The sequence below is a fragment of the Bubalus bubalis genome, chromosome 6 (genome assembly GCF_019923935.1).
Source record: "Bubalus bubalis isolate 160015118507 breed Murrah chromosome 6, NDDB_SH_1, whole genome shotgun sequence".
NCBI classification, from domain to species: Eukaryota; Metazoa; Chordata; class Mammalia; order Artiodactyla; family Bovidae; genus Bubalus; species Bubalus bubalis.
Genome location: NC_059162.1, coordinates 1,501,372 through 1,528,895, shown reverse-complemented (window position 1 = coordinate 1,528,895; position 27,524 = coordinate 1,501,372). Strand labels below are relative to the sequence as shown.

Here is a 27,524-nt window from a genome sequence, read left to right as displayed (position 1 = left end):
GAATGTTCACTGTATGGGATTCCTTGGGAATCCATCACTGTAATAGAAGTTTCAGTAGCTACCATTTATTGAGTACCACATTTAATAAAACGCTGATGACATGTTTTTAGAAATCTTAAGCACTATATGCATTACCCGGTTTAACTTGAGTTCTTATGAGAGCCCTGCAAGTTAGGTATTATTTCAAGGGGTAGGAAATTGAGGCATAAAGCCAGCCAGGAAATAAAGGCAGGGTCAGGGTTTATACCTGACATGTGTTTCATGCCCTGCATATGGTTCCTCCTGTGATTGTAGTAAAATAAAACTGAAAATTTAAGCAACACTTTGTGTATATATTTCAGGTCTAAAACCATTTATAGAGGTGTGTAAGATAAATTCTGGCTGAAACATTTCCTGAAACAGTCTCATGAATTTCTTGCCCTGTTTTAAGATGGATGGAGTGCTTGGTAGACTCATTCCTACCATAGAGCTGAGCAGTATGAATTTAGATATTTTACTTTTTAATGACTCTAAAACTGATTTTGTGGGTGGTGCTTTCTTAGACTTTTTTTTTATTTCCATCACCAGCAATAATGGTTGATTTTACAAAATAGGGCAAATTTGTATTCTTTTTTCTCAAGAATTAGTGCTAATGCAATAATAATAGAAGCTGGATCAAACATGAGATGATCTTAACTCTGAAGCTTGATGACTCACTTTCTGTATGTTGACTGAAGCATTTATATTCACTTGAGGATAACCTTGAAAGTCTGTTTTTTCAATGGTAAAGGTCTGTCACTGTGTTAGCGTCACCCACTGATGTCAGGTGGTTAGCTCAGGAACATAATACATTTGAGTTCTAGTTTGCGTAGTAAATTACCATGTCTCATACACTGAGTGTAAAATTACAGTTTATTGGTACTTCACTGGTGGTCCAGTGGTTAAGACTGCATGCTTCCACTGTAGGGGATGTGGGTTCAAATCCCTGGCTGCGGAACTAAGATCCTACATGCTGTGTGGCACAGCCAAAAAATAAAAAATAATAAAATAAAATTATAGTTTATTCCAATAATTACATGCTTATAAATTGATTTTTATTTAAGAATATAACAAACAAGCCTGGAGATTAATTGTAAAGAATATATGGATTCTTGGATTTTGTTAGTTTGTGAATAACAAGTAAAATTTTCAGTGGAAAAGAACTCAGCATTATAATAAAACTGAAGTTTCACATTTTCTGGATTCAGAATACTTTTGTGTAGATTACTACAATTTTAAACATGTCAGGAAAAAATAGTTTTTGATTTGTGACATTTTAAAAGAATGTATTATAAGAGTATTTAAGATTATGTTGAGACGGTACTTCTTTGCCTTTCTCCAGCCAGAGTGATTTATTTAGGTTGAGCAGCTAAGTCTGACAATGCACTTTTGTCAAATAGCCCTTACATGTTCACAGAAAATCTGTTGTTTAGGTTTATTAATTTATTATTAAGTATGTGCCTATCCTATATGTATAATAATAATATTATACTTGGTGTTATTAAAAGATGTTAGTACAAATAAATGAGACCCCTTCAGTCTTTGAAGAGTTAGCAATCCATTAGAGATGAGACAGATATGCAGGTGACAGATTCAGGGTAGATTATGGTAATTCAGGAGGAGGTATAGAAAAGTGCCGTGGTGGTATTTCATAGGCCAGGTGGAATGAGCCACCAGAGAGAAAGAAGTTAAAGAAAAACAACTGAGAGAACTGAGGTAGGAGAAGGAGATAGGATCAGAAGTACAGAATAGTGGGTTAACTTTGAAAATAGAAAAAGATACACCCTCTTTTAATATTGAGGAGAAGAAGGTAAAATCAGACAGTGACGGAATATTGAGGTAGAAGGGAGATGGAAAATGAGGAATAATTTACATTAGATTTCTCCATTTTTCTCATTTTTCATCTGAGAGGATGAAAAAATTTCATTTTCATCTGAGAGGAAGACAGGGATAAGAGTAATAATAATGGCAGCATTTACCGTTGGTTGAATTCTTAGTATATGTGCATGGCTAGCTGCTTTATTGTATATACTTTATATAATAATTAATAAAAGTAAGTAGTATTATGCCTATTTTACAGATAAGGGAAATAAATTCAGAACTATTTAGTAATTTTTGATTGCAAAGATCTTGAGCCTTTTATTATCTCATACTGCCTCAAAGATTTTGAATGAGATAGATTTGAGGGCACCCCACTCCGTACTCTTGCCTGGAGAATCCCATGGATGTAGGAGCCTGGTGGGCTGCAGTCCATGGGGTCGCTAAAAGTTGGACACGACTGAGCGACTTCCCTTTCACTTTTCACTTTCATGCATTGGAGAAGGAAATGGCAACCCACTCCAGTGTTCTTGCCTGGAGAATCCCAGGGACGGGGGAGCCTGGTGGGCTGCGGTCTATGGGGTCGCACAGAGTCGGACACGACTGAAGCGACTTAGCAGCAGCAGCAGTGAATTTTGACATAGTTACCTTTAAGGGATTGATTAAAAAAATATTAATAAGCTTCTTGAGGTCAAAGAGAGTAGATGTATGGCTTAATCTAGCCAACAGGAGTATATGACCTTCCATAGCCTAGCTCAAGAAGTCCAAGATCAGAAGTGAAGAAAATGTAAGATTGTATTTTTCCAAATAATATCATTTCAATAAAGTACCCATCTGGATAAGAGGGAGTAGTAATGATATTTCCTATAACACAGCTTTCTGTACCAGGATGCTGGACAGGATGCTTCCCCGAGGGGAAACAGTAACTACTTCTTTCTCCAAACCTTTGGTAACCTCCAGTCTGTTTTCTGTCTCTGAATTTGCCTATTCTAGATACTTTACTTAAGTGGAATTATGCAATATGTTCTTTTGTGTCTGATTTATTTCACTTAGTATATTTTCAAGTTCATCTGTGTTGTACAGTGTATAGTTGTATGTTTACATCACATTTTGTTTACCCATTCATCTGTTTATGGATGCTTGGGTTGTTTCCATTGTGAATTGTGCACCAGTGTACATAGTTCTTTGGAATATAAAACTAATTGTGAAATTGCTGGGTAAAACAGCACGATTTTATTATGGCTTTGGAGGTCAGAAGTCCTAAGCTGCATTCCTTCCAGAAGCTCCGTGGAGAGAATTCATTTCCTTCTCTCTTCTAGTAGCTTCTATAGGCTACCTGTGTTCCTTGGTTTATGACCTCTTCCTCCATCTTCAGAGCCAGAAGTAAAGTGCCTTTAGGTCCATCTGCCTGTCTTCCTCTCTCTCTCACTGCTGCTCCTCTTATCACATCTTCTCTGACTCTCCTGCCTTCCTCTGTCTCTTACAAAGACCATTTTGTGGTTATACTGGGTCCACCCAGATAATCAAGCATAACACCCCCATCTAAAGACCCTTGACCTGATCCAGTCTGCAAAATCTTTTTTACCATGTAAGGTAACTATTCACAGCTTCTGGGATTAAAATGTGCCTGCCAGAGTACTTTATCCTAAATTAAATCTGATTAACTATATTTTAGATGACAGTTGGAGACCAGAAGTTGTATAACGTTTTATAAACTTCGGTAAGAAAAACCAAGGCATTTTCTTTAATGTAAAAATTATTAGACAAATGTTAAGCCTTGCTCACTTTTTAATCAGAGAGCAGATTTCTTTCATCAGTATTTCTGACAAATGTTCATCTACCCTGAGCTTGGACTCATCCTTTGACAGGGAACAGTTTTTAATGCATCCTGTTCTGCTGTTATATAACTGTGTTGTCTATACTCTTGAATTCTGCCCTTAGCAATAACACAGATTAAAATGATTTTTCTCATTTTTTAAAAATGAAAGCTTTCCTAGAAGTCATTGCCCTAGTCTAAGTTTTCATTGTTTGACATTTATTATAAAGTGATTTATTATAAAGGACTTCCCTCATAGCTCAGTTGGTAAAGAATCTGCCTGCAATGCAGGAGACCCCACTTGGATTCCTGGGTTGGGAAGATCCACTAGAGAAAGGATAGGCTACCCACTCCAGTATTCTGGCCTGGAGAATTCCAGGACTGTATAGTTTGTTTGTTTGTTTTAATTGATCTATTATAAAGTATTTATTATATTAGTACATATATTATAAAGTATATAGATTTATTATAAAGTATTATAAATGATAATTTATTATAAAGTAATATAACAGTGGCTGTCATGCTTAAGTATTAACTAGTAATGTAATAGTGATTGTCATTCATTAAGTATTACGTTCATTAAGTATGTTAAACACTTGTGTAGATTACCTCATTTAATCCTTATAACCACCATATGAGGCATTATTTTTTCTTTCTGTAGATCAGGGACTGAGGCTTAGATGTTTAGTTCCTTGACAAGAAGAGTCACACATATCAGTAGACAAATATCTGTAAAGTGACAGAGACATCCTCCTGTCTTCTGTACTGTGTGTTCCTTTTGTTTTCTCTCCTGTGTGTAAGACTCTATACTGTACTCAGTAGAATCACTAAAATTGAGTAAGATATTAACTTGTTCTCAAGAAATTTCTCTTATAGAGAACATATTTGAAAATGTAATAGAATAATCATAAGTATTACAAGAGTCCATAGGAATTCAGTGTAGGGAGATATCATTTCTAGCTGGGAAGATCAGGGAAGGCTTTGAGGAAAGTGGAACTTCAACTGGACTTGGAAGCTGGGTGGGATCTAAATGTGATGGTAATAGGCAGTGTATGTTCAGTATGGAGAAAGAGTGAAAGCTACGATGGGAGGAAGAAGTCTGCACTGAAGGTTTCTAATTTCTCTAGCATTTCCCCATCACGTCATGTGCTTTCTAAATCCCTTATCGTTTAGTCATCCTTGGAATTAGCGTTAGAGTTCTGCAGACTTTAGTGCAGCCACTTCCATTACCACTGGCTTATTTTTATTATTTTTGAAAATTTATTGTTGCCTTTTTTAACTTTTATAATTAATAAAGAAAAATGACATCACATTAAATATTTTAAATATGATATTATTTTTCTGATAATATTTAACTGTTTTGAAAGATTAAAAGTTGTTTTATTTTAAAGCAACCAACTCATCTTTTAACCAGACAAGAACTCAGTTTTAGGAGGATTTGGTTTTAACCTGTTGACTGATTGAGTTTGTGGTCAGTTTAACTATCTTCTTTTTACCTGAATTATGTTCGCTTGATTTTTTCATTCAGATGATTTTTCTCCAGGATAATATTAAGATCTTTTTGGCAACTGAAAAACCCAAATACATTTATTAATTCAAAATGTATTAATCAATACAGTTATGAAATGGCATTCCAAAAATACTATCAGAAATTCTTAGCAACAAATGTTTATCTGTTCTGTGGGACTTATTAGTGCCATGGTTGATATTAGAAAGTTATATTCTTAAGAGATCATGATCAGGTATCATTTTCTTTGAGATGAGGACAAAAGATGTTGAAAGACCAGGGCACCAGTGAATATATCTGCTACTTTTGTAATAATTGAAGAATCTTGATGTCTTGAAACAGTGCTAGTTTGGGAAAACATTTCCAGATGAACTACCAGCAGTTTTAGGAGAAGCCTCAGAAATTCACTGAGGGACAGGCCTCACATAAAGTTATCATCAGAACATAGTGGAGCTCTCGGCTTGCAGGAGGCAAAGATGCACCTTTCTTCAGTCATCCCAAATCCAGGTTCATCTGACACCAGCTGACCCCACCATGCCACCTAACTTAGACCCCAGCGAAATCAGAGTTGTGTATCTGAGGTGCACCAGTGGGGAAGTAGGCACAGCGTATGCCCTGGCTCCCAAGATCGGTCCTCTGGCTCTGTCTCCAAAAAAGATTGGTGGTGACATCACCAAGGCAACTGCTGATAGGAAGGGCCTGAGGATTACAGTGAAACTGACCATTCAGAACAGACAGCCCCAGGTTGAGGTGGTACCTTCTGCTTCTGCCCTGATCATCAAAGCCCTCAAGTACAAAGACAGAAGCAGAAAAACATTAAGCACAGTGGAAATAACACTTTTGATGAGCTTGTCAACATTGCCTGACAGATGTGGCATCAGTCTTTAATAGCTAGAGTATTCTCTGGAACCATTAAAGAAATCCTGGAGACCGCCCAGTCTGTGGGCTGCAGTGTTGATGGCCGCCACTTTCATGACATCAACCAACAGTCGTGCGGCGAAGTGCCCAGCTAGGTAAGAACTGCAGAGAAAAAAGAAAAAGAAAAGATTATTTGCCAACAAAAAAAATGAAAAATAGTGCAACAGTTACACATTTCAGACTCCACAGGGCCATTTTCCTTTTGAACTTACGTTTATCGTAGGATTATTACTAGTATTCTTATTGCTATTATTATTATTGTTTTAAATTTATTACATATTTTACTGTGTGGACCGCATTATGCACTGGCCAAAGTTCTTTTATAAGTGTCAGAGTGGAAATACCAACACTGGTACTGATTTTTCTCGGTCTTCCTTCATAGGATGTTTTTAATAGTCCCACAGGTCATTGAAACTGCCTGGAGCCCTTCCAGAGCCTCATGAGCATGGTAGAGGATATATTATTCTGTTCTTGGTGGTATAGAAGCAAAAAGTCAAACACTTAATAGGAAAGATGGCTTTCCTCTATCTCGTGTTTGGTTTGACAGATGTCAAAATACATGGCTTCTAAGAGATTCTGATTGTTGCATATTGAGAAACTTTCCCTGGCCCTGCCCTTTGGTGCCTGTGGGGAGTTTTTGCTGTCGTTTTGGTGTATGGAGCAGAGAACCATGCATGATTAGTGAGCCTATGAGGATACTAAGTGACATTTGAATTAAAATTTCACTTTTGTTAAAAGAGTGAATGAGCAATTGATCTTTTCACCAAGTGGTAACCCCATAACAAAAATTAAGATTTTTAAAGGCAGTATCCACTTTATTTTTATTCATTACAAATAGAATTTAGAATATTAATATATTGTGTTTGTTTCTAAAAGGCTGCTTTAAACACAGATTATGAGATTGTAATTTTCTCCCTTCTTCCTTACAAGGCAGGTTAGTTTCCTATCATGTCACTTTTTTGTGTTCTTTTTTCTAACAAATATAAAAGATTTTCCCAGTTATCTTGTATTTTACATCTAGCTTGAAGCAAAAAACTAGACTCTATTACTCTTTCAATTAGATCCACTGTATAGCATTTTTGGCTTAGAGCAGTGGCAGTAGAAGCCAGGGGTCAGATTTAATGAGCGCTTGTGAGAGGTGGAGAGGAGATTGAGAAGGTGTTTTTTTAGAAAAAAGGGAGGAAGGAAAGGGAGTAATCTAAAATAAATACCTGTGTTTGTCTTGGGACCACGATAGCCGTAGCACCGTTACCTGAGTAGGGACGGCCTGCGCTGGGAGCAGACTGCCTAAGGTGATACGTTCAGTTTTGAAGATGTTGCATTTGGGTGCCTTATAGTACTTGCAGGTGAAAAAGGGAGTAATTGAAGATAGAGATATGTTCCTGAGGGGGGAAAAAATTGGCTGCTTATATAGGTGTGGAAGCACTTAGCAGGGAGATACTACTGGGAAGAGAATGGATAAGCTGAGAAGAGGACCACAGGCAAAGCTCTACAACATAAAAAGGGCGGACAGAGAAAGAAGCCCTGCCCTGTAGTAGGGTGGCCACAGGGTGCACATCGCTGTTTAAATTAAATTAAATTTAAAATTCAGTCATGTTAGCTACCCTTCTTGTGCTCAGTAGCCATATGTCATTAGTGGCTACTATCCACTATGGTAGTGAAACATTTCCATCATCACAGAAATTTCCTTTCAGTTACAGTTCCAGTTCAGTCGCTCAGTTGTGTCCGATTCTTTGTGACCCCATGAATCGAGCACGCCAGGCCTCCCTGTCCATCACCAACTCCGAGTTTACTCAAACTCACGTCCATCAAGTCAGTGATGCCATCCAGCCATCTCATCCTCTGTCGTCCCCTTCTCCTCCTGACCCCAATCCCTCCCAGCACCAGGGTCTTTTCCAATGAGTCAACTCTTCGCATGAGGTGGCCAAAGTATTGGAGTTTCAGCTTCAACATCAGTCCTTCCAATGAACACCCAGGACTGATCTCCTTTAGGATGGACTGATCTCCTTTAGGATGGACTGATTGGATCTCCTTGCAGTCCAAGGGACTCTCAAGAGTCTTCTCCAACACCACAGTTCAAAAGCATCAATTCTTCGGCGCTCAGCTTTCTTCACAGTCCAACTCTCACATCCATACATGACCACTGGAAAAACCATAACCTTGACTAGACGGACCTTTGTTGGCAAAGTAATGTCTCTGCTTTTGAATAAGCTATCTAGGTTGGTCATAACTTTCCTTCCAAAGAGTAAGCGTCTTTTCATTTCATGGCTGCAGTCACCATCTGCAGTGATTTTGGAGCCCCCCAAAATAAAGTCTGACACTGTTTCCCCATCTATTTCCCATGAAGGGATGGGACCGGATGCCGTGATTTTAGTTTTCTGAATGTTGAGCTTTAATCCAACTTTTTCACTCTCCTCTCAATTTGGACAGTGCTTTAAGTAGACTAAGAAAGAGCAACTGCAGCGATCAGAAGTGAACTGGACAGCAGATTTCATGGAGTTCGTATTCACTGTACTGAAGTCTTGCAAAGAGGTAGAGACATATAGGAATCTTAAAATGTGATCTTTGGATTTGACAGTTAGTAGTTACTAGGGACTTTTTAAGAAATTTATCTTATTAAAGTATAGTTGATTTACAATGTTGTGTTAATTTCTGCTATACAACAAAGTAATTTAGTTATATGTATATATATTTTTTCATTATGGTTTATTACAAGATATTTAATATAGTTCCCTGTGCTATACAGTAATACTGTGTTTATTTATTCATATACTAGGGACTGAGCAACTTCACTTTGTCTTTTCACTTTCATGCATTGGAGAAGGAAATGGCAACCCACTCCAGTGTTTTTGCCTGGAGAATCCAGGCAAGGATGGGGGAGCCTGGTGGGCTGCTGTCTATGGGGTCACACAGAGTCGGACACAACTGAAGTGACTTAGCAGCAGCAGCAGCAGGTACTTAAAGGTTTTAAGTAAGTGATATAAGAAAAGAAATTGCTATGGATAGAGTTGGGCAGGGGAAGGATAAATGTAGGCAACTTTTTCAATAGAAGCTCTATAAGAAGGTGTGTGATTAAGAACTTAGGCCCTGGAACCAGACCATCTGGATTCAGATCCTGGTTTCTTTTTCAGTTATGTTACTTTGGGCACATTATTTCCTTCTGTGCCACAGGTTTTTTCAGCTATAATATGGAGATAAATAATAATAAGCCATTGCATAAAATAGATGTTGGGAGAGCAAGTAGATGTATAATTCAGTAAGGGCTTAGTAACTACTGTTTATTATGAGTATGAGCGTGATGATGGTGTGATATTAAATAAAGGAAGGATGGATGGAAGAGGAGTTCAAGTCCATTTATATGCTGAGAGAACCAGTAGGAGGCGGGTGGCAAAGTTCCTAAGGGGAAGGTGGGTGTTGGCTTTCAGAGCACTGATAAATGCAGCAGCTTAGATAGAAGCCCTCTCCTCCTACACCATCACTTTTCTTTGTTTTTAAATGTTAGAGAAATGGGAGCCTGAAGAAGTTAAAGTTATAGATAATGGATATAGATAGTAAGTTTTTAGGTAGAAGGGAAGGTAAGAAAGCACTCTAGATAGGATTAGGAACAGAGATAATTAGGAATGTCCTTGTGATATTGGGGGAAATGAAAGCAGGGAATAGAATGCATCAAGAAGTCTGGGATAGGTAGTTCATCCAGATGAATAAACAGTATTTAGAAGAATTGGTAACAGAGTCATAATTCAAGCTAGGAACCCTGACATCAGATAAAATCAGGATAGTAAGTTTTACTGCAGCTTTTCAGGGACCTTTTGTATTTCCCAAGAAAGCAGGACACTGCTGCCATTTACCTGGCTCAGTAAAGGGTGAATAAGGAGCACTTGACTAGATTATGAGGCAGGAGAAGGATGGAACAGAGCAAATGTTTGCAGATTTTTGTAAACAAAAATATTGCTATGATACTGTAATTCTAGAATAAGGGCTTTTTGGTTTTCTTGGCCTTCAGAGTATTCCTATTCTGTGATATTTGCAGAAGACTTGATCTCAGTATTTAGTAGCTCACAAGTCATTTTTCTACAATTAAGAAGAAAGCTAAAAAAAATTATTTTAATAGAACGTTTATCCTGATAGAGTTAATTCCACAAACGTCAACCATTTATAGAAATCTTATCATGCGTCACTGATGTACAATTATCTACATAAAAACAACCAAAAAAAGTAAAACATGTACCATTTCTTCTTACATGAATATATAATAGCAGTGGAAATTTTTCAGTTCATCTCAGTTCAGTCATGTCCTACTCTTTGCGACCCCATGGACGCATGGAACATGGGGCATGCCAAGCCTCCCTGTTCATCACCAACTCCCAGAGTTTACTCAAACTCATGTCCATTGAGTTGGTGATGCCATCCAACCACCTCATCCTCTGTCATCCCCTTCTTCTCCTGCCCTCAATCTTTCCCAGCATCAGGGTCTTTTCAGATGAGTCAGTTCTTCCCATGAGGTGGCCAAAATATTGGAATTTCAGCTTCAGCATCAGTCCTTCCAATGAATATTCAGGACTGATCTCCTTTAGGATGGACTGGTAGGATCTCCTTGCAGTCCAAGGGACTCTCAAGAGTCTTCTCCAACACCACAGTTCAAAAGCATCAGTTCTTCGGCACTCAGCTTTTTTTATAGCCCAACTCTCACATCCATATATAACTACAGAAAAAACCATAGCCTTGACTAAACGGACCTTTGTTGGCAAAGTAATGACTCTGCTTTTGAATATGCTATCTAGGTTGGTCATAACTTTCCTTCCAAGGAGTAAGCGTCTTTTAATTTCATGGCTGCAGTCACCATCTGCAGTGATTTTGGAGCTCCCCAAAATAAAGTCAGGCAGTTTCCACTGTTTCCCCATCTATTTGCCATGAAGTGAGGGGACCAGATGCCATGATCTTCGTTTTCTGAATGTTGAGCTTGAAGCCAACTTTTTCACTCTCCTCTTTCACTTTCATCAAGAGGCTCTTTAGTTCTTCTTCACTTTCTGCTACAAGGGTGGTGTCATCTGCATATCTCAGGTTATTGATATTTCTCCCAGCAATCTTGATTCCAGCTTGTGCTTCATCCAGCCCAGTGTTTCTCATGATGTACTCTGCATATAAGTTAAATAAGCAGGGTGACAATATATAGCCTTGACGTACTCCTTTTCCTATTTGGAACCAGTCTGTTGTTCCATGTCCAGTTCTAACTGTTGCTTCCTGACCTGCATACAGGTTTCTCAAGAGGCCGGTCAGGTGGTCTGGTATTCCCATCTCTTTCAGAATTGTCCACAGTTTATTGTGATCCACACAGTCAAAGGCTTTGGCATAGTCAATAAAGCAGAAATAGATGTTTTTCTGGAACTCCCTTGCTTTTTCGATGATCCAGCGGATGTTGGCAATTTGATCTCTGCTTCCTCTGCCTTTTCTAAAACCAGCTTGAACATCTGAAAGTTTACGCCTCATGTATTGTTGAAGCCTGGCTTGGAGAATTCCTAACATTACTTTACTAGCGTGTGAGATGAGTGCAATTGTGCAGTAGTTTCAGCATTCTTTGGCATTGCCGTTCTTTAGGATTGAAATGAAAACAGACCTTTTCCAGTCCTGTTGCCACTGCTGAATTTTCCAAATTTGCTGGCATATTGAGTGCAGCGCTTTCACAGCATCATCTTTCAGGATTTGAAATAGCTCAACTGGAATTCCATCACCTCCACTATCTTTGTTCATAGTGATGCTTCCTTAGGCCCATTTGACTTCACATTCCAGGATGTCTGGCTCTAGGTGGGTGATCACACCATCGTGATTATCTGGGTTGTGAAGATCTTTTCTGTATAGTTTTTCTGTGTATTCTTGCCACCTCTTCTTAATATCTTCTGCTTCTGTTAGGTCCATACCATTTCTGTCCTTAATTGTGCCTATCTTTGCATGAAATGTTCCCTTGGTATCTAGAACTTTCTTAAAGAGATCTCTAGTCTTTCCCATTCTATTGTTTTCCTTTATCATTGATCACGGAGGAAGGCTATCTTATCTCTCCTTGCTATTCTTTGGAACTGTGCATTCAAATGGGTATATCTTTCCTTTTCTCCTTTGGTTTTGGCTTCTCTTCTTTTCACAGCTATTTGTAAGGCCTCCTCAGACAGCCATTTTGCCTTTTTGCATTTCTTTTTCCTGGGGATGTTCTTGATCCCTGTCTTCTGTACAATGTCACGAACCTCCGACCATAGTTCATCCGGCACTCTGTCTATCAAATCTAGTCCCTTAAATCTATTTCTCACTTCCACTGTGTAACTGTAAGGAATTTGATTTAGGTCATACCTGAACGATCTAGTGGTTTTCCTCACTTTCTTCAATTTAAGTCTGAATTTGGCAATAAGGAGTCCATGACCTGAGCCACAGTCAGTTGCCAGTCTTGTTTTTGTTGACTGTATAGAGCTTCTCCATCTTTGGCTGCAAAGAATGTAATCAGTCTTATTTCAAATTTTTAGCAGAGGTGTTATAGTCATCCATTCTGTGGATAAACTATAGCCTCAGTTCTGATTATGCATCTTGCTTTGTAGTAACATAGAATGTTTTTATAGCCGTAAGTGATGCTTTTCTGGATTTCCATTATCCCAGGTTCCTCCTATTTTATGGAGACACACTTGGAAGAAACCACCTATTCACACACACAGACACACACACACTAGTAGAAGCCAAGTTTTCATGAAGATCTTTTGGCTGTTTTTTATGTTAGATATGCCCCACAGTTGCCTGACTTTTTGTGACATTCATTTGGAATTTGTGCTGCTTATCAAGGGAATGTAGTAACAGGCACAGATATGATCATTATTTCTTGTAGGACATCTGAAATTTAACCATAATTTTGATTGCCTTAAATTTACTGAAATTAAATTTACTGCCTTAAGAATCTGAAGGGAAAAAAAAAAAACTTTTCCTTATTGTATAGGTTTAACTGAAGTAGTAGTATATAATGTGGCTGCTCATTACAGATTAAAATATAGTAGATATCATCCAGAATATATCTGCTTAGTGATGAAAAGTTACTTTCATGAACCCCATGTTCCAGAATTTCTCATTCAAAAAATGTTTGTTTATTTTTGTACATACACAGTTCTACTAGAGGCTAAGTCTCTTGTTACTTGCCTTGTAGCAGAATGTCAAGTGGCAGATTAGAGAGGTGAGATTGGCTGCTATAGCCAGGGAAACTCATAGGGCGGTAAGATTTCTACTGTCTGTTTTGCTCTACAGCTGAGAATTCATTTTTGATTCTGTTTAATTGAGGTGAAGTGCATTTAACATAAAATTAAGCATTAAAAGCAAGCAATTCTGTGACATTTAGTACATTCGCAGTGTTGTTGCAGCCACCGCTTTTATCTGGTTCTGACATGATTCCAAAAGGAAACCATTAAAAGGTTGCTGTCCTTCTCCCCTCCCCCCAGCTCCTGGCAGTCATCAGTCTGTGATCTGTCTGTGTTGGTTGAACCCTTCCTTCTGGAGATTTCATTTAAATGGAATCATACAGTATGTCTGTCTGACTTCTTCACTTAGCATGATGTTTTTGAGGTTCATCTAGGTTGTAGCAGTACTTCATTCTTTTTGTGCCCAAATAATATTCCATTGTGTGACTATGCCACAGTTTGTTTTTCCAGTTATCTGTTAATGGACATTTCGGTTGTTTCTGCTTTTTAGTTATTGTGAATAGTGCTGCTATGGACATTCACGTGTGAGGATTTGAGTATCTGTTTTCAATTCTTTGGGGTATATACCTACAGTGGAATTGATGGCTCATGTAGTTAACCTTTTTGAAGACCCACTAAACTCTTCCACAGCAGCTCAATCATTTTCCATTTCCATAATGAGGGCCAAGGATCCCATTTTCTCCACATCCTTGTTACACTTCTTATTTTCCTTTTTTTTCCCTCCTGTTCACTTCAGTTCAGTCGGTCAGTCGTGTCCGACTCTTTGTGACCCCATGAATCGCAGCACGCCAGGCCTCCCTGTCCATCACCAAGAGTCAGTGATGCCATCCAGCCATCTCATCCTCTGTCGTCCCCTTCTCCTCCTGCCCCCAATCCCTCCCAGCATCAGAGTCTTTTCCAATGAGTCAACTCTTCGCATGAGGTGGCCAAAGTACTGGAGTTTCAGCTTCAGCATCATTTCCTCCAAAGAAAGGAGATCAGGGCTGATCTCCTTCAGAATGGACTGGTTGGATCTCCTTGCAGTCCAAGGGACTCTCAAGAGTCTTAGAGCCTGCTAATGGGTTGAATAATATACATTTAAAGTAACCGCTCTGTATTCATTTTTGTCAGGAAACAGTGTTAGAATCCAAATCTTTACTTTTTTTTTCTGACAGTGTCTTTGGGCATCTCCCTCTGTATTACAGTTAGAATGACTTATGATACGAATAATGGGTTGTAATAATAAAGTATTTTTACATCTGAACCATTTGATTTTTGCTTTGCTCTCCTTGGTGGCTCAGCCCTCACTCTAACCCTAGACCCTATTTAAAATCTCCTCTCTTCCTCTCTGCCACACTAGAACTCTCAAAGCACTTTGTACCTTTCTTACCACAAATAACATTGTCTGCCATGCTTGGCTTGAGGGCAGTGACAGTTTTTCTTATTTATTTACTACCTCTCAAACCTATGCATTTAGAAAAAAAATCTGAGATCACTGAGATTAGAAAAAATAAAATTTGTTTTTAAGTATCATGGTTTCCTTTAGATATAACTAGATTCTGAAGAGATAATTAGATTGTAAGTTTTAATTTTGAGGCCTCAAAGGGTTGATCTGTTTGGAAAATATTAATATTATCTCTTAAATAAGGATTAAGTGTCTTTACTTAAAAGCTCGGTTGTACTCTTTAATGACCCGTATGGGAATAGAATCTAAAAATGAGTGGACGTATATGTGTATGCATAACTGATTGACTTTTCTGTACAGCAGAAACTAACACAACATTGTAAATCAACTATACTCCAATACAATTAATTTAAAAGTAAAAATAAAAGAAAGGTACATATATTTTTAAGTTGCTTTAATCATTATGGATTCACTGTGTATGGGATTCATATATACAAACTACTGTACATAGCATGGAGCTTCCCAGGTGGTACTAGCGGTACAGAACCTGCCTGCCAGTGCAGGAGACATAGGAGAAGTGGGTTCCGTCCCTGGGTCAGGAAGATCCCCTGGAGGAAGGCACGGCAACCCACTCCAGTATTTTTGCCTGGAGAATCCCACAACTAAAGAGCCTTGCGGGCTACAGTCCATGGGGTCACAAAAGAGACGGACATGACTTAGCGACTAAAACAACAAAAAAAGGACATAGATATCTATTCTCATTCATGGAGAAATGACAATAGGATTAGGATAATGAAAAGGCTGTCTTCCCTCTACCAAAAAATAATAATAATAAAATAAAGGCACTCCTGGACAGAATTTTAAAAAGCAGAAGTCAATTTTTTTAAAGAGACAAATCACACTGGAGTAAATAGAAGGTATAAGGCTATGGTTTTTCCAGTGGTCATGTATGGATGTGAGAGTTGGACCGTGAAGAAGGCTGAGCACTGAAGAATTGATGCTTTTGAACTGTGGTGTTGGAGAAGACTCTTGAGAGTCCCATGGACTGCAAGGAGATCCAACCAGTCCATTCTGAAGGAGATCAGCCCTGGGATTTCTTTGGAAGGAATGATGCTAAAGCTGAAACTCCAGTACTTTGGCCACCTCATGCGAAGAGTTGACTCATTGGAAAAGACTCTGATGCTGGGAGGGATTGGGGGCAGGAGGAGAAGGGGACGACAGAGGATGAGATGGCTGGATGGCATCACCAACTCGATGGACGTGAGTTTGAGTGAACTCCGGGAGTTGGTGATGGACAGGGAGGCCTGGCGTGCTGCGATTCATGGGGTCGCAAAGAGTCGGACACGACTGAGCAACTGAACTGAACTGATAAATTATTGCTTTTGTGTTTGGAAGGTTGGAAACATAAAGGAAGGTAGCACATGGTCTGGGCACTGAGAGGCATTGAAAAGCGTGAAACCTGTGCAAATCTCAGAAGTGTGAACTACTCATCAGGACAGGAGACCTTTGCCTGTTTGGTCCTTGACTACTACCTGTGAAGAAACAACTTCCTGGGAGATGACAACTTGCCAATTCTTAGTGAAAGTCGCTCAGTCATATCTGATTCTTTGCAACCCCATACAGTCTTGAAATTCTCCAGGCCAGAACACTGGAGTGGGGATCTTGGGGGATCTTCCAAACCCAGGGATCAAACCCAGGTCTCCCGCATTGCAGGTGGATTCTTTACGAGCTGAGCCACTGGGGAAGCCAAAAATTCTTAAACTCCATGTAAATTTCACCTAACTTTCAGCTGGGCCTTCACTGAAACTAGTATCCTTGTATTCACCTCTAATGCACCTGCTTTTCTCTTTGCCTCTTGCTGTCTGGATGTGTCCCCAAAAGTTTACTGCAACTCTGGTCATTGTTGATGTTTTTCTTTTACTGTTTTAATATAAAAGTGGTAATTGTAAAAACCTGTATGTAAACACATATGTGTGCTTTAAGCACTCATGTGTCTACCACTCTGGTCACAAAACAGTTATCATGTTCCAGAAGGCCGCTGTAGATCCATTCTGATCATGTGCTTCTACCAAAGAGGTAACCATCAACCTGAATTTGGTGTTAACAGTCACATTGCTTTTCTTTCCATATTTTTCCAGCTGTGTATTAGTTGAATCATACTATAGATCGGATCAGATCGAATCAGTCGCTCAGTCGTGTCCGACTCTTTGCGACCCCATGAATCGCAGCACACCAGGCCTCCCTGTCCATCACCAACTCCCGGAGTTCACTCAGACTCACGTCCATCGAGTCGGTGATGCCATCCAGCCATCTCATCCTCTGTCGTCCCCTTCTCCTCCTGCCCCCAATCCCTCCCAGCATCAGAGTCTTTTCCAATGAGTCAACTCTTCGCATGAGGTGGCCAAAGTACTGGAGTTTCAGCTTTAGCATCATTCCTTCCAAAGAAATCTCAGGGCTGATCTCCTTCAGAATGGACTGGTTGGATCTCCTTGCCGTCCAAGGGACTCTCAAGAGTCTTCTCCAACACCACAGTTCAAAAGCATCAATTCTTCGGTGCTCAGCTTTCTTCACAGTCCAATTCTCACATCCATACATGACCACAGGAAAAACCATAGCCTTGACTAGACGAACCTCTGTTGGCAAAGTAATGTCTCTGCTTTTCAATATGCTATCTAGGTTGCTCATAACCTTCCTTCCAAGGAGTAAGCGTCTTTTAATTTCATGGCTGCAGTCGCCATCTGCAGTGATTTTGGAGCCCAGAAAAGTAAAGTCTGACACTGTTTCCACTGTTTCCCCATCTATTTCCCATGAAGCGATGGGACCGGATGCCATGATCTTTGTTTTCTGAATGTTGAGCTTTAGGCCAACTTTTTCACTCTCCTCTTTCACCTTCATCAAGAGGCTTTTTAGTTCCTCTTCACTTTCTGCCATAAGGGTGGTGTCATCTGCATATCTGAGGTTATTGATATTTCTCCTGGCAATCTTGATTCCAGCTTGTGTTTCTTCCAGTCCAGCGTTTCTCATGATGTACTCTGCATATAAGTTAAATAAACAGGGTGACAATATATAGCCTTGGCGTACTCCTTTTCCTATTTGGAACCAGTCTGTTGTTCCATGTCCAGTTCTAAGTGTTGCTTCCTGACCTGCATACAGATTTCTCAAGAGGCTGGTCAGGTGGTCTGGTATTCCCATCTCTTTCAGAATTTTCCACAGTTTATTGTGATCCACACAGTCAAAGGCTTTGGCATAGTCATGAGTGCAATTGTACAGTAGTTTGAGCATTCTTTGGCATTGCCTTTCTTTGGGATTGGAATGAAACTGACCTTTTCCAGTCCTGTGGCCACTGCTGAGTTTTCCAAATTTGCTGGCATATTGAGTGCAGCACTTTCACAGCATCATCTTTCAGGATTTGGAATAGCTCAACTGGAATTCTATCACCTCCACTGGCTTTGTTCGTAGTGATGCTTTCTAAGGCCCACTTGACTTCACATTCCAGGATGTCTGGCTCTAGGTCAGTGATCACACCATCGTGATTATCTGGGTCGTGAAGATCTTTTTTGTACAGTTCTTCTGTGTATTCTTGCCATCTCTTCTTAGTATCTTCTGCTTATGTTAGGTCCATACCATTTCTGTCCTTTATCAAGCCCATCTTTGCATGAAATGTTCCTTTGGTATCTCTGATTTTCTGGAACAGATCTCTAGTCTTTCCCATTCTGTTTTCCTCTATTTCTTTGCATTGATCGCTGAAGAAGGCTTTCTTATCTCTTCTTGCTGTTCTTTGTAACTCTGCATTCAGATGCTTTTATCTTTCCTTTTCTCCTTTGCTTTTTGCTTCTCTTCTTTTCACACACAGACACACACACACACACACACACACACACACACATATATATATATATATCTTCTCTGTCAGGTTTCTTTTGCTGAACATTTTGTTTTGGGGATTCCTCCAGGTTCATACATATGTCTCTAATTCACTTTCACTGGATGTGTAATCCCAGTATATGAATGCATCACAATTTTTTGTATCCAGTCTATTATTGATAGACGTTTCCATTATTTTTAGGCTTTTGCTATTACAAACATTACTGCTATAATTTTGTAATCTCTTGATACATAACTGCTGAACTTGTTACAGTGTTACTCAGTACTGTGGCCATAACTGATGTGGTAGTACTGAATAATACTGCTACCAACAACAGACGAGAATTTTAGTCTTGCCAAAACTTCCTATTAACCTACTTTGTAATTTTAGCCAATCTAGTGGGTGTAAAATGCTATCTCATTGGACACTTTATTGTATTTCCCTAGTTTCCAAGGAAGTTGAATATCCTTTCTTGTGTTTGTGGGCCATTATGTTTCCTCTTTTGTGAAATTCTTAATTCATTTGTTTTGCCGATCTAATTTTTCTATTGGGCTTTTAAAGTTGATTCATGGGAGTTTTTTGTGTGTTCTGAATACTAATCCTTTCTTATTTATATGTATTATAATTATTTTCTTCTTTTCATTAATTATATATAGTCTTTTGATGAATGATGCTTGTAATTTTAAAGTAGTATGTATGTATGTGGTTAGTCGCTAGTTGTGTCCGACTCTACGTGAACCCAGGGACTGTATCCCAGGAGGCTTCTCTGTCCATGGGGATTCTCCAGGCAAGAATACTGGAGTGGGTTGCTGTGCCCTCCTCCAGGGGATCTTCCCAACCCAGGGATTGAACCCAGATCTTCCGCATTTCAGGTGGATTCTTTACCATCTGAGCTACCAGGGAAGTCCAAGAATACTGGAATGTGTAGCCTATCCATTCAGAGGATCTTCGCGACCCAGGAATCAAATGGGAATCTCCTGCGTTACAGATGGATTCTTTACCAGCTGACTTACCAAGGAAGCCCAGGTCATTTGTGTATAACAAAGGCAATTTTTAACAGATTTTGTGTGCTGCATCTTATTAAATTCTCTTATTCTGATTATTCACTTCAGTTCAGTCGCTCAGTCCTGTCCAACTCTTTGCGACCCCATGGACTGCAGCACGCCGGGCTTCCCTGTCCATCACCACCAACTCCTGGAGCTTGCTCAAACTCATGCCCATCAAGTTGGTGATGCCATCCAACTATCTCATCCTCTGTCATCCCCTTCTCCTCCTGCCTTCAATCTTTCCCAGCATCAGGGTCTTTTCCAGTGAGTCAGTTCTTCACATCAGGTGGCCCAAGTTTCAGCTGCAGCATCAGTCCTTCCAATGAATATTCAGAGCTGATTTCCTTTAGGATGGACTGGTTGGATCTCCTTGCAGTCCAAGGGACTTTCAAGAATCTTCTCTAACACCACAGTTCAAAAGCATCAATTCTTTGGCAGTCAGCTTTATTTATGGTACAATTCTCACATTCATACATGACTACCAGATAAACCGTAACTTTGACTAGATGGACCTTGTTGGCATGTCTCTGCTTTTTAATATGCTGTCTAGGTTGGAGAAGGAAATGGAAACCCACTCCAGTACTCTTGCCTGGAACATCCTATGGACAGAGAAGCCCTGGTAGGCCACAGTCCATGGGGTTGCAAAGAGTAGGATACGACTGAGTGACTTCACTTCCACTTTTCACTTTCATGAATTGGAGAAGGAAATGGCAACCTACTCCAGTGTTCTTGCCTGGAGAATCCCAGGGATGGAGGAGCCTGGTGGGCTGCCGTCTATGGAGTCTCACAGAGTCAGACACAACTGAAGTGACTTAGCAGCAGCAGCAGCTAGGTTGGTCATACTTTTTCTTCCAAGGATCAAGCATCTTTTAATTTCATGGCTGCAGTCACCATTTGCAGTGATTTTGGAGCCCAAGAAAATAAAGTCTGTCACTGTTTCCATTGTTTCCCCATCTATTTGCCATGAAGTGATGGGACCTGATGCCATGATCTTAGTTTTCTGAAGGTTGAGTTTTAAGCCAGCTTCTTCACTCCTCACTTTCACTTTCATCAAGAGGCTCTTTAGTTCTTCTTCACTTTCTGCCATAAGGTGGTGTTATCTGCATATCTGAGTTTACTGATATTTCTCCCAGCAGTCTTTATTCCAGCTTGTGTTTCATCCAGCCCTGTATTTCACATGATGTAGTCTGCATATAAGTTAAATAACCAGGGTGAAAAAATGCAGCCTTGACATACTCCTTTCCCAATTTGGAACCATTCTTTTGTTCCATGTCCCATTCTAACTGTTGCTTCTTTACATGCACACAGATTTTTCAGGAGGCAGGTAAGGTGGTCTGGTGTTCCCATCTCTTGAAGAATTTTCCACAGTTTGTTGTGATCCACACAGTCAATGGCTTTGGCATAGTCAATAAAGCAGTAGATGTTTTTCTGGAACTCTCTTGCTTTTTCAATAATCCATCAGATGTTGGCAATTTGATTTCTGATTCCTCTACCTTTTCTAAATCTAGCTTGAACATCTGGAAGTTCACAGTTCACATACCTAGAAACCTGGCTTGGAGAATTTTCAGCATTACTTTGCTAGCATGTGAGATGAGTACAACTGTGTGGTAGTTTGAACATTCTTTGTCATTGCCCTTCTTTGGCAGTGCCCTTTGGCAGTGCCCTTGGGATTGGAATGAAAACTGACCTTTTCCAGTCCTGTGGCCAATGCTGTTTTCCAAATCTGCTGTCATATCGAGTGCAACACTTTTACAGCATCATCTTTTAGGATTTGAAATAGCTCAACTGAAATTCCATCACCTCCACTAGCTTTGTTCATAGTGATGCTTCCTAAGGCCCACTTGACTTCGCATTCCAGGATGTCTGGCTCTAGGTGAGTGATGACACCATTGTGGTTATCTGGGTCACAAAGATCTTTTTTGTATAGTTCTTCTGTGTACTTTTGTTGCCTCTTCTTAATATCTTCTGCTTCTTTTATGTCCATACCGTTTCTGTCCTTAATTGTGCCCATCTTTGCAGACAATGTTCCCTTGGTATCTCTTAATTTTCTTGAAGAGATCTCTATTCTTTCCCATTCTCTTGTTTTCCTCTGTTTCTTGCATTGATCACTGAGGAAGGCTTTCTTATCTCTCCTTGCTATTCTTTGGAACTCTACATTCAGTTAGGTATATCTTTCCTTTTCTCCTTTTCCTTTTCCTTCTCTTCTTTTCATAGGTATTTGTAAGGCCTCCTCAGACAACCATTTTGCCTTTTTGCATTTCTTTTTCTTGAGGATGGTCTTAATCCCTGCCTCTTGTACAATGTCATGAACCTCCATCCATAGTTCTTCAGGCACTCTGTCTATCAGATCTAATCCCTTGAATCTGTTTGTCACTTCCACTGAATCTTTTTGTACACTTTCACTGTAAGGAATTTGGTATTTAGGAATTCAGGTATTTAGGTCATACCTGAATGATCTGGTGGTTTTCCCCACTTACTTCAATTTAAGTCTGAATTTGGCAATAAGGAGTTCATGGTCTAAGCCACAGTCAGGTCCTGGTCTTGTTTTTGCTGACTGTATAGAGCTTCTCCATCTTTGGCTGCAAAGAATCTAATTAATCTGATTTTGGCATTAACCAGCTGGTGATGTCCATGTGTAGAGTCTTCTTTTGTGTTGTTTGTAGAGTGTGTTTGCTATGACCGGTGCATTCTCTTGGCAAAACTATTAGCCTTTGTCTTGCTTTATTTTGTACTCCAAGGCCAAATTTTCCTGTTACTCCAGGTATCTCTTGTCTTTATACTTTTGCATCCCAGTACCCTATGGTGCAAAGGACATCTTTTTTTGGTGTTAGTTCTAGAAGTTCTTGTAGGTCTTCATAGAAACGTTTAACTTCAGCTTCTTCAGCATTACTGGTTGGGACATAGACTTGGATTACTGTGAGACTGAATGGTTTACCTTGGAAATGAAAAGGGATCATTGTGTCATTTTTGAGACTGCACCCAAGTACTGCATTTCAGATTCTTGTTGACTATGAGGGCTGCTCCATTTCTTCTAAGGGTTTCAGAATGCCCACAGTAGTAGGTAAAATGGCCATCTAAATTAAATTCGCCCATTCCTGTCCATTTTGGTTCACTGATTCCTAAAATGTTGATGCTCACTCTTGCCATCTCCTGTTTGACCACTTCCAATTTACCTTGATTCATGGACCTAACATTCCAGGTTCCTTTGCAGTATTGCTCTTTACAGCATCGGATTACTTCCATCACCAGTCACAACCACAACTTGACGTTGTTTTCCCTTTGGCTCCGTTTGTTCACTCTTTCTGGAGTTATTTCTCCACTGATCTCCAGTAGCATATTGGGCACTTACTGACCTGGGGAGTTCATCTTTCAGTGTCTTATCTGTTTGCCTTTTCATACTGTTTTGGGGTTCTCAAGGTTAGAGTACTGGTTTGCCATTCCCTTCTCCAGTGGACCACATTTTGTCAGAACTCTCCACCATGATCCGTCTGTCTTCGGTCCAATTTGAGTGATCCTACAAGGCATGACTCATAGTTTCATTAAGTTAGACAAGGCTGTGGTCCATGTGATCAATTTGGTTAGTGTTCTGTGATTGTGGTTTTCATTCTGTTTGTCCTCTGATGGATAAGGATAAAAGGCTTATAGAAGCCTCCTGTTGGGAGAGGCTGACTGTGGGGGGAACTGTACTGACAGGCGGCGCCGTGCTCAGTAAATCTCTAATTTTCTGTTGATGGGCAGGGCTGTGTTTCCTCCCTGTTATTTGACCTGAGACCAAATTATGGTGGGGTTGATGAAGATAATGGCGACCTCCTTCAGAAGGTCTTGTACAGGCACTGTCGTATTCAGTGCCCCGACCCTGCAGCAGGCCAGTGTGCGCCCACGCCTCCGCCAGAGACTCTGGACCCTCACAGGCAAGTCTGGGTCAGTCTCTTGCGGGGTCACTGCTCCTTTCTCCTGGGTCCTGGTGCACACAAGGTTTTGTTTGTCCCCTCCAAGTATCTTGTAATCAAATCCCACTGGCCTCCAAAGTCATATTCCTTGGGGGTTCTCAGTCCCTTTGCCTGATCCCCAGGTTGGGAAGTCTATTGCGGGTCCTAGAACTTTCTTATCAGTGTGAGGATTTCTTTGGCATAATTGTTCTGCAGTTTGTCGGTCGTCTGCTTGGCGGCTGTATGGCGGGGTTCATGGCGACCTCTTCTTAAACGGCTTGTGCCACACGCTGTGTGTCCCAGGTCTGCCACATGCAGAGCCCCTGCCCCTGCGGCCGGCCACTGCTGACCGGTGCCTCCGCAGGAGACACTCAGGCACCCAGAGGCAGGCCTGGCTCAGCGTCTGCGGGCTCTCCTGTTGCGCAGGTTTCCTCTGAGCCCTCCAGGCATCTCTGGCAGGTATGGGGTTTGATTCTAACCGTGATTTCGCCCCTCCTACTGTCTTGTTGGGGCTTCTCTGCCCTTTGACGTGGGATATTGTTTTTTGGTGAGATCCCACATTCTCCTGTCAATGGTTGTTCCACAGCGAGTTGCAATTTTGAGTTCCCGCATGAGAAGATGAGCGCACATCCTTCTGCTCTGCCATCTGTGTGTCTTTGTAAACATCTTGTATGTCATATTCCTTAGGATATTCTATATCCATACTCAAATTATCTAGGAAGGAGGTTCGTTTTTTTCACCCCAACTTACTGTTTTCTTTCCTTATTTTGCTGACTAAGCCTTCCAATAGCTAGCACCCTTATCTTCTTCTTAATCTTAAAGTGAGTGCATTTAGTGTTACTCTTTTCAAGTTAGAGAAGTTTCTTTCTTTTCCTACACCTAGAATTTTTATCATAAGTGGATATTGAATTTTGTCTAAATGTTTTTCTCCATCCTTTGAGGTGATTGTATGATTTTACCCCCTTACATTATTTGAATTTCTTTTAGCCCGAAACCAACCTTGCATTCCTGGAATAAATCCATCTTAGTCACAATGTTTTATCATACTGGATTATTTTTGTTATTATTTAGGATATTTTCATATATTTATGATTTTTGTTTTTCATACTTTGTCAAGTTTTAGTATCAAGGTTATGCTGACCTCATAAAAATGAGTTATGAAGTATTTCCTTTTTTTTTAATGTTAATGATAATGTTGTATAGGATTGGAATTCTTTTTTCCTTGAATTTTTGGAAGCAAGTAGAATAATATAATCTAGACTTTTCATTTTCTTTTCAGGAATATTTTTATCTACTAATTCAGTTTCTTCAAATGCTATGGACTCTTGGGCTTTTTTTTTCTTTCTTGAGTCAGTCTTGATAAAGTTTCTGGAGAGTTACCTGTCTCTTAAGTTTTATTTTATCAGTTCACAATATCTTCTTTTTAGTTTCTGTGACATTTTTTTATTTTGCTCATTTGGTTATCCTTAAATTATTTGCTCCTTTTATTTTATTTTGCCAGAAGTTTGTTAGGTTATATGATTCTTTTGAAAGAACCAAGTTGATATTTCTGTTACATGTTTTCCCCATTTCATTAATTCTTGATCCATTCTTTCTTCTTTCTCAGTACTTAGTCCTTATATTTTCTGTACCATTTGATCATAGTACCCCATCCTTGCAGCTTTCTCTTCTCTGGCTCCTGAGGATGTTAGTCTTGAGGGAGCTTTTTCCTACTTTTTAACTGCTTCCTCTGACTCTTTGTCTTTACATATCCTAATTAGGTCCCCTCTTATCTTCAACCTTTTCTCTATACGCAGTCCCGGCCTATGATGGTGCAAAAACAGTATGGACTCTGTAGAAACCATACTTTGAATCCATGGACTCTGTAGAAACCATACTTTGAATCTTGAATTTTGATGTTTTCCTAGGCTGGTGACGGATACTGTCTTGGGTGCTGGGCAGCAGCAGGAGGGGAAACAACCTATACACTTACAACCATTCAGCACTATGCACCCATTCTGTTTTTCACTTTCATTACATTATTTATTAAGTTACATGCTGCTGCTGAGTTGCGTCAGTCGTGTCCAACTCTGTGAAACCCCATAGACGGCAGCCGGCCAAGCTTCTCTGTCCCTGGGATTCTCCAGGCAATACTGGAGTGGGTTGCCATTTCCTTTTCCAATGCATGCATGCATGCAAGTCGCTTCAGTCGTGTCCAACTTTGTGCGACCCCATAGGCAGCAGCCCACCAGGCTCCTCTGTCCCTGGGATTCTCCAGGCAAGAACACTGGAGGAGGTTGCCATATTCCTTCTCCATTAAGCTACATTAGAATGTCAATATTTTATTATAAAACAAGCTTTGTGTTAGATGATTTTACCTAACTGTAGGCTAATAAAAATGTTCTGAGCACGTTTAAGTTAGGTCAGGCCAAGCTATGACATTCTGTAGGTTAGGTGTATTAAATGCATTTTTGACTTAGGATATTTTCAGTTTAGGAAGGGTTTTATCAGAACGGAACCCCATCATTCGGAGAAGGTGATGGCACCCCACTCCAGTACTCTTGCCTGGAAAATCCCATGGACGGAGGAGCCTGGTGGGCTGCAGTCCATGGGGTCGCGAAGAGTCAGATATGAATGAGCGACTTCACTTTCAGTTTTCACTTTCATGCATTGGAGAAGGAAATGGCAACCCACTCCAGTGTTCTTGCCTGGAGAATCCCAAGGATGGGGGAGCCTGGTGGGCTGCCGTCTGTGGGGTCGCACAGAGTCAGACACGACTGAAGTGACTTAGCAGCAGCAGCAGCAACCCCATCATTAATTAAGGAAGATCTATACGTATATCCATTCTTAATTAATAGACTTTTTACTTTACTAATTTCAGCTATCCTTTCTCTGTGAGTGAGTTTATGCAGAATCAGGAACCCATTCCTTGTCTTAGCCCTTCCACCAACTAGCTCAGACATCTTGAGCAATTCACTTAAGATTCCTTAATCTCTGTTTCTTCACCAGTGGGACAAGGAGGTGCTGTATACAAGATCTTTGAAGTTTACCTCGGTAATACTGTTCTAGTGATAACCTTACAAGTTCTTTAGCTCTGACCTCTGTCATTTCTAAATTCCTCAGGATCACTTGGGTTTCTGAAATTCTATGCTGTATCTTATGTTAATCTGCATATGTAATTCAGCCTGCTTCCCCAACCTTTTAGTTTCCCTGATTGCTCCTTTGAATGCTGCTATTTTCTCAGGCACACATTTGGTTTTGGCTCCCAGCATCCCTGTTTTTCCTTGCTGTCTTCATACTGAAGTCTGATTAGGGTATGGCTGTGTATCTGTTCCCTTCTCCTTTCTTTAGCTCAGGATATGTTTTACGAGAATGATTTCTATGCAGTATCTACTTTATTCTACCTCTCACATCCCAGTGGAGCCTCAGCACTTAAAAAAAAAAAAATCTGTGCCTTTGTATCTTAGATCTCTGGTTGTCTGAGTTATCTCAATGTTTTGATCCTACCATGCTTTGGATACCATAATTTTATGCCAACCGTCCTTACCCCCAAGAGGAAGAGCAGAGTACTTAAATAGCATTATGTGTGCTGCTGCTGCTGCTGCTAAGTCACTTCAGTCATGTCCGACTCTGTGTGACCCCATAGACATTAGCCCACCAGGCTCTCCTGCCCCTGGGATTCTCCAGGCAAGAACACTGGAGTGGGTTGCCATTTCCTTCTCCAATGCATGAAAGTGAAAAAGTGAAAGTGAAGTCGCTCAGTCGTGTCCGACTCTTAGCAATCTCATGGACTGCAACCTACCAGGCTCCTCCATCCATGGGATTTTCCAGGCAAGAGTACTGGAGTGGGGTGCCATTGCCTTCTCTGAGCATTATGTGTAGGCCACTGGAATAGGCTTTGTACACCAGAAATCAGTCAAGCTTGTGTTGTATATTTCTTTGTGATTTACAAAAAGCTTGTTGTTCTTATTTTTATGAGAACTCGAGAATGGAACCAGTGTGTGGAATTTTTATGGTCTCCATG

The 27,524-nt window shown here is 40.2% G+C and overlaps 1 protein-coding gene and 1 pseudogene across 5 annotated transcripts in view; both read left to right on the top strand.

Annotated features, from left to right (window-relative positions):
• The window catches only part of POU2F1 (POU class 2 homeobox 1), a 213,882-nt gene that overhangs the window by 121,161 nt on the left and 65,197 nt on the right, over nt 1–27,524 (top strand). The window lies entirely within an intron of this gene.
• Nucleotides 4,076–7,852, top strand: LOC112585511 (annotated as a pseudogene).